At 34.5% G+C, this 7,737-nt stretch overlaps 1 protein-coding gene across 6 annotated transcripts in view; it reads left to right on the top strand.

Moving 5' to 3' along the window:
• The first annotated feature begins 4,666 nt into the window (after positions 1–4,666).
• Mgat1 (alpha-1,3-mannosyl-glycoprotein 2-beta-N-acetylglucosaminyltransferase) overlaps positions 4,667–7,737 on the top strand; it is an 85,109-nt gene continuing 82,038 nt past the window's right edge. For 4 of the 6 annotated variants that reach the window (XM_089089669.1, XM_089089667.1, XM_089089668.1 and 1 more), the window contains exon 1: positions 4,684–4,821. The gene's annotated coding sequence lies outside the window, so the exon portion shown is untranslated. Of the gene's footprint in view, positions 4,822–7,737 lie in introns of all 6 variants that reach the window. The other 2 variants (XM_089089665.1, XM_089089666.1) reach the window with 2 other exon arrangements.

Genomic DNA, 7,737 nt, shown 5'->3' with positions numbered 1-7,737 from the left:
TTAATTTTTATATATTTAATTTTTCGTTCTTTTTTTTTTGGGGGGGGGGGGGTATTTATTTATTTTTTTCCCCTCCCCCCCCTTCTTGACCAGTTTTTATTTTTTTAACTCTTATATTGACTTACTGTAGTTGAATTATTGACACTTTCTTAGTGTCCCTTTTAATTTATATGCATTTATGTATCGCTCTTTTTTGTGTATATTCGCTTATTCCCCCCCCCCCCTTCCTTTTTCTTATGTCCGTTCTAGTTCTTTTTCTGATTCGTATTTGTGTAAGTTTAGTTTGTTTAGTTGGACCAGTTTTTATCTTTTTAACTTTTTAATTGACTTTTTACAGTTTTAATTATTGACTGTTAAATGATTATTCATTGTGATTTTTCTATTTCGTTGTTGTTTTTTGCATTTTTGCCAGTTTTAGTGCAACCATTTATATTGTCGACTCCGAAGTCCGAATTCGGCCCTTTGTGGGCTTGTGATAGTAATCTTTTTGAAATAAATATTCTATGTATCTTATAAACAACAAGGAAAACATCGAACCACTGAGAAGCACTAATGTGTCACCTTTTTTTGTCTACCACACTTGAATATTAGAGAGAGCTGTTTAAGGGCTCATTTGAAACCTAATTTTTATATCTGAGTGCTTAATATATATTCGGCTTGATAACTCCAATTTAAAATGCTATGTGACATCCAAAATTGTACTTTGGCCGCCATTTCCAAAGTGGGAAGGCTGAAAAACAGATAAGATACCTTTGTAATACTCAATGGTTTAAAACCATGAATCTGAGGTTTGAAATAGCCCATCCTGCGCACTCAAGCTCCCTGGTCCCATTTTGGTTTTCTAAATTGTCTGCCGATTATCAGAAATAGCATGCAACTGCAAAGTTGTACAAAAAAATTTAAAGGGTCAATTCAAATTTCGTAATCATATCATTGTTCTAATCGTAAATTCGTCTTGATAATGCCACCATAAAGTGCCAGTTCTGGAGTTGAAAGGCAGGGAAGCGTAAAAAGGGTGCCGAGATAATCTCCATGGTTTGTAAGTCCTTCAGTTATGTAACATATCCATAAAAATTTCACATTATTGTACGGATTTAACGGAGCATTAACTTTAATTATAAAATTAAATTTTAAGAATTTCAATAAGATCCAGAGAACCCTCAAGCATGACAGAGAAAACGCGCAATACAAAAAAGGTAGTTCGTTTTTTATTGGATTAAAAGGCCAAAGGAGACGAGCATACTGTCTGTTATCAACCGTAAAGATAGTGTGCAATCTCGATTAATTTGTGTTTCAGACAGACTATAGCAAATAGGTACGTGTGAGCTCCCCTGGTGGTTAGGATCAACCACTAAATATTTTTTGCTTGGTTTCTTCTAAGAAAACATCCTTTAAGATAAAAGTAGAACCATTAGATTATAAGTTTTATGGTCGTTCCATATGTAATGGCTGCTTTTCTGAAAATGCACCGGACCCACCCCTCCCCCTGATGGTCCTAGATGTAGCACTAATAGCATTTTTCCTGCAGCAGATCTTGTTATAGGTCACAGGGTTTTTATTAAATGGGCTTTGCCGTTTAGACTTGGTGAAATTTGATTTCACCTGAGTGAGAACAATAGAATTGCGAATATTATTTACTATGATTTTAAATTTGATAGCAATGGAAAGAAACATGTTGAAGGAAATAGAAATATGCTGCATATTTAAAAGAAAAAATTTCATTGTTGTGGTGTCTTCTGTCAGTTTTTATCAAACAGTTCGTGGTAACGAAGTGTAAATAAGGAGTGATGTGGCTCAATAATAACTAAAGCTCTAAGAAACAGAGTCTTGGTAACAATGAAGGCATCAAAAGAATCAAATTTCTATGCTTATTCAGCATACATAAAATTCATAAAGTTTAATGTTACCCATTAAAAGTTACGAGCCTGGGAAAATTTGTCCAATTTTTGAAAAAGGGAGAAACACCCCCAAAACATCAAATGATCTTAATGAAAAATAAACCATCATATTCAGTATATCAGAGAACCTTAGTGTAAAGCTTTCAAGCACCTATATACAAAAATGTGGAATTTGTAGTTTTTACCAGAAGAAAGATCACGGATGTGTGTTTTTTTTCTAAGGGAGATCGTATCAAACCAGTTATCCTAGAAGATTGGGAGGAACTCATTTTGTTTGCAAATCAAAAGTTCTAGTGCCCTTTTTAAGAAACCGAAAAGGTTGGACGGCAGCTAGCCCCCCTACCACGTCCATTTTTTCAAAATTCTATCAATCAAAATTTTGAGACAATCTTTTTGTTTAGCATAGTCGAAAGCCATAATAGCTATGTCTTTGAGGATGATTTGACCCCCAGATCCCCCGGGGGAAGGATTAGAAGCTATTAACTTTACCCATAGCTTGCATATAATATTGGCTATTGGGAAGTATACAGATACTTTTTTGGAGGGGGGGGGGGGGGAAAGTGGGAGGATCTTTTCATGGAGGATTTTTTCATGCGGGAAGGGATTTTTCATTGAGAAGAAGCTGGATTTCCTGGGAATGTTTAAAAAACCGTCAAAAATTAAATAAAGAAACAGTTTTTTCAACTGAAAGTAAGGAGCAACATTAAACTTAAAACGAAACAGAAATTATTACATATATGAGGGGGTTTTCCCTCTCCTCAATACCTCGCTCTTCACGCTAAAGTGTGACTTTTGGCTCCAATTATTTAACGATAGAACACAAGGGACCTTTAATTTGTTTATTAAGATTTTTTAAAAGTTCTAAAAAAAACTTTAGCCTAAACAGTGAGGTATTAAGAAGGGGGAAACCCCTTCATATACTTAAGAATTTCTGTTCGTATTAAGTTCTAGTATTGCTCCTGACTTTCAGTTGAAAAAACTTTTTTTTTTTTTTAATTTAATATGTTCCTAGGAATATGTCTGCAACCATCTTGGAGAGGTCACTTAGCAAGAAAATTGACCATGTTATTCGGAAATAGCACAAACTAGGGAATCTAATGGTAACAGTTTTTTAAAAATATGTTGCATACCCTACAAAGTAGTGTTTGTTGTTTTTTATGAATTTTAACTTCGCTCTTTACTTTCATTACGAAAACTGTGTTTTCAGAAATTAATTTTCAGAAAGTTAGACCTTAATACCCTAAGCCTTTTTAGAAACCCAAAATTAAATATGCCCTCTTTTTCCCAATGGCAAGCCCTAAATATAAAAAAGAGGCAAATTAAGAAACTTATAGCCCCTGCCCCAGGGCTGTTGGGGTTTTGTCATCCCTGGATAAATAGTTTTTAATGGATGCTTCAAGACTCTTTTCAGCAAAATCTATATCTCAAGATTTTATTAGGATGTCCGTCGGGGAAGGGCAGCTAAAAAGTATATATTTATGTGGGACAATAAAGTCTGAATCTTCAAAACGGTTTTGGAATTTTCAACATCCATTCAAAAGTACCACCTCCGAAGTTTCTATGACAACGCTTTCCATATGAAGCGGATCTGACAACAAAAGAGCAAATTGTATAGTGAAGTAATTTGGTATGGTGAAATATAGTGAAGTAAGTGCAGTTGGGAGTGATTGCCCTCCAATTACTTCTGAAGCTTCAAAAGGGTCTTGAAATTTTCAATATCCATTCAAAAGAACCACCTCCAAAGTTTCTACGACAGCGCTTTCCATATGAAGCGGCTCTGACAAAAAAAGAGCAAATTGTATAGTGAAATAATTTGGTATGGTGAAATATAGTGAAGTAACTATTATTGGGACTGATTGCCTCCAATTAATTCTGAATCTTCAAAAGGGTCTTGAAATTTTCAATATCCATTCAAAAGAACCACCTCCAAAGTTTCTACAACAGCGCTTTCCATATGAAGCAGCTCTGACAAAAAATGGAGCAACTTGTTTAATGAAGCATTATGGTGCCTCTAGTGTGATTAAGTTCTCTCTTCGAGCAAATACCGTAAATCACGAGGTAGTGATGTATCTAACAGCAAATGTAGGCCTTGTAGAAGTAATATAGAGTTATCTCTTGACATCCCGAAGGCTTTCCTTTCAGATATTTTGTTAATCTCGTTTTTCTGAAGCATCCTGGTTTAATTGATTTTATATAGCAGTGAAGAGACTTGCTTTAGGAATAAGAATGTAGACAGACTTTCAATATGCAATTCTTGGCTTTCTCAGGAGCTAGCGGCAGCAGTATTTCTTTGGAAAGGGCTTCAACTTATGTCAGCGATAAAGACTTTTGACGTATCTTCCTCGAAAGAAGATACAGTATTCCCTTCTACGAACTGGTCATGGTAACTGTCCTTTTTCTCTTGGATCCTTTAGAGTCCATACTAATATGAATTGAACCTGGAGGTCAGTAATTAAAGTCTGGCTATTGCTGGATAAGAGAGCAGAACAATAAAAGAAGTTCAATGGGCAAACTAAAAATGGCTTCTTTGCCAAATCTGTACTGAAATTCTTTACCTGATTCCATTTCGTCTAAGCAAGCCCATCAAACTGCATGCGTTAGAATGTAAAGTTGATGATAATTTTTATTTGTTTTTAGCGGAGCTGTCATAGATCATTTTACACTCTTACATCAAGTGATGATCCAAAGCCAATCCACTTTACTTTCGGTTCAGCACAGTCATCTATCCTGCAGTTTTGCTTCTCAAGAACAGATGCTGAAGAACGGGGCAAAGTTTTAAAAACAAGAAACATGCAATTTAATAGATGACTGGCCTAATTGCTTACATTACAGAGGACGAAAGCCGTGCGTATTTTTCTCTGCAATTGCTTATATAATTTGTCCGAAATATCTCGGTGGAATATACACAGGTATCTGAAAGAAGGTAAATTTTCCCTTCTGTAACTACCAATTAGGCTGAACTAGCCCTAATAGCCTAGGTATTGTGGTTTCTTTTTGTCTTTGCAAAGCAAGCTTGGTGAACAAAGCTTCAGAAAGTAAATTAAAGTTATAGGTAGCTCAAATTTGGGTAAATTTTTGGCAGTTCCTATTATTGACATACAAATAAAGTGAACAGACTACTCAATGCCTTTTTTATGCTCTTTACATAAATAATAGGCTAATCATTTTTTTGGGAGATGAATTTTACCCCCACTCCTATATATACCAATTCAGGGTATATATTTTTACATACGCGGGGGGGGGGAGAGTGAAGTTTAAAGTTACCTCCAATTTGCATCAGAAATAAACTTCAACCCCACCCCTCTAATGTGCAAATATATATCCTGAATTGGTATATATAGGGGTGGTGGTAAAATTTATTTCTGACAAAAAAAGATTGTTATATTTGGAAGCAGCATAAAAAAGGGCATCAAGTGGTATGTTTACTTTATTTATAAGTCAATAATATGAACTGCCAAAAATTAATCCAAATTTGGACCTAGAAAACTTATTTGTCTCCTACCTAGATTAGCTTAAAAAATCAAGTTTTGACAAGAGTTAATTTTCAATAGACAGCAGGTTCTGACAAGGTGGTTTCTGGATTTAATCTGGATTCTAAGATAGGAAAAGACTAGCTAAGTATAGGCATAGGCTGAAGTAATTTTGGTAAATTTTTATGTAGTTCATATTATTGACTTACAAATAAAGTAAACATACCACTTGATGCTTGTTTTTGTGCTATTTCCAAATATAATAATCATTTTTGCTGCAAATGAATTTCACCCCTTGCCTTATATATACTGATTCAGGGTAGCCTATATATTTGCACATTAAGGGGTGAGGGTAAAGTTTAAAATTACCTCTCATTTGCATCAGAAATAGATTTTACCCAGCCCCCCCCCCCCTAAAGTGCTAGTAAACATACCACTTGATGCCTATTTTTGTGCTCTTTCCAAATTTAAAAATCATTTTTGCTGCAAATGAATTTCACCCCTACCCCTATGTATACCAATTCAGGGTATATATTTGCACATTAGGGGTTGGGGGTAAAGTTTAAAATTATCTCTCATTTGCATCTGAAATAAATTTTACCCCAGCCCCCCCCCTCAATGTGCAAATATATACCCTGAATTGGTATATATAGGGGTGGGGATAAAATCCATTTGTGGCAAAAATGATCATTATATTTGAAAGAGCACAAAAAAAGCATTGAGTGGTATGTTTACTTTATTCTTAAGTCAATAATATGAACTGCAAAAAAGAATTTGGACTAGAATTTAACTAGAATTTGGGCTATTAAGGAGGAAACAAGTCAAGAAAACAATTCTTGTTTTATAATATATTTAAAAATTGTAATTGCCACATTTTGAAGACAGTTCTACTGCACTTTATACTCCCCTCTAATATACAAATATATAGCCCAAATTATATATTTCCCATTAGTTTTTACATTTTTTGATTCTGTCAGTGTTGGTTGAATTTATGTGTAGGCTACACAGGTTGAAACAAGAGTGAAACATAGTAAAGTGCATAGAAAATATATAATTTGGGCTATATATTTGCAAAATAGGGGCTGGGGTTAGGCTATCTATTGGGGAAATGCCCTGCAAATGTGTTAAATATGGTTTTCTGCATATTATGAATTGTTTTCTTAACATGTTTGAAGAAATTGGAAGCAAGATGTTCAGATGACCAATTTATTTTGATGCAAGCACCTACATAATAAGCAAGCATAAGCAAATAATAATATTGCATGCACAAGCAAGGAATAAGAAATTATAATATAAGCATAAACATGTCTAGTAACTAAATAATTAAATACTATAGTAGCCTACTAAATAATTCTACATAGCATGACTGCTTCATCTTCTTTCTTTTGCAAAAATTAAAGATCTGTTTTGGTTTTACATATCAATTCTTTGGGGTTTGATGACTAGTCATCCTGAACAAGTTCTGATATTTGTAGTGGTAGGGATAGAAGCTGTTGGGATGCCATTTTCTTTGTGTTTATTGTATGCAGCATTATTATGTGTAGTTGTATTATCCACATTGCCACTTAGGTTGTCTGTATTTGATTGATGGGAATTTTCCAACATTTTGACAGATTGATTCTGTTACATTGGGTAATTGAACCATCTTCATTCTTTATAAGGTATGATCTAGGTGAATGGCTAACATCAACAACTCTCCGCTTAGTCCACCTTGCATCAGGAGTCTTTTGAATGCTCACTTCTGTACCTATTTGTAATGGAGGTAGGGGGTTTTGCTGTATGATATTTTGTAGTTGCTTTGTGTAGAGGCTTGGTTAGAATATTTTCAAGTGGTCTGTGATCAATGATGACATCTATCCTCTGGCCATAGATGTAATGGTGAAAATGTTTGACTCCAAACACAATTGCAAACAGTTCTGTCTTGAGTTGTGAATAATTTTGTTCTGATTTGTATAGAGACCTTGAAGCATACCCAAATATATTTCCACCAGATGAGATTCTTGCCCCTTGTCCATGTTTAGAGGCATCAACTTCCAACTGGATTATATCACTGGTTTTATTTAAGTATGCAAGGTTTGATATGATAGTCTGTTTAATTTCTTTCAAGCTTATTTCATCTTTTAGTAGGTCTCTCAAAGGTCAATTTTTTGTAGCAAGATTGAGTATATATCTTGAAAGAAAGTTTAGCATTCTGAGCAGGGTTTGTAATTCTTCTTTGGTTGAGGGTGATGGCATTTCAGTAATAGCTCATTTTTTTGGGGGGTCAGGATGAATTCCAGTGTTGCTGATTATGTGTCCAATATAGCACACATAATTAACTGCAAATTCACATTTGTTTTTGTTAAAACATATTCATTTTTGTCTAGCTC

The sequence above is a fragment of the Artemia sp. Qi Xiang Cuo genome, chromosome 5 (genome assembly GCF_049724085.1).
Source record: "Artemia sp. Qi Xiang Cuo chromosome 5, ASM4972408v1, whole genome shotgun sequence".
NCBI lineage: Eukaryota > Metazoa > Arthropoda > Branchiopoda > Anostraca > Artemiidae > Artemia > Artemia sp. Qi Xiang Cuo.
The sequence above is the reverse complement of the archived record's forward strand: the minus strand, read 5'-3'. Positions and strand labels throughout refer to the sequence as shown.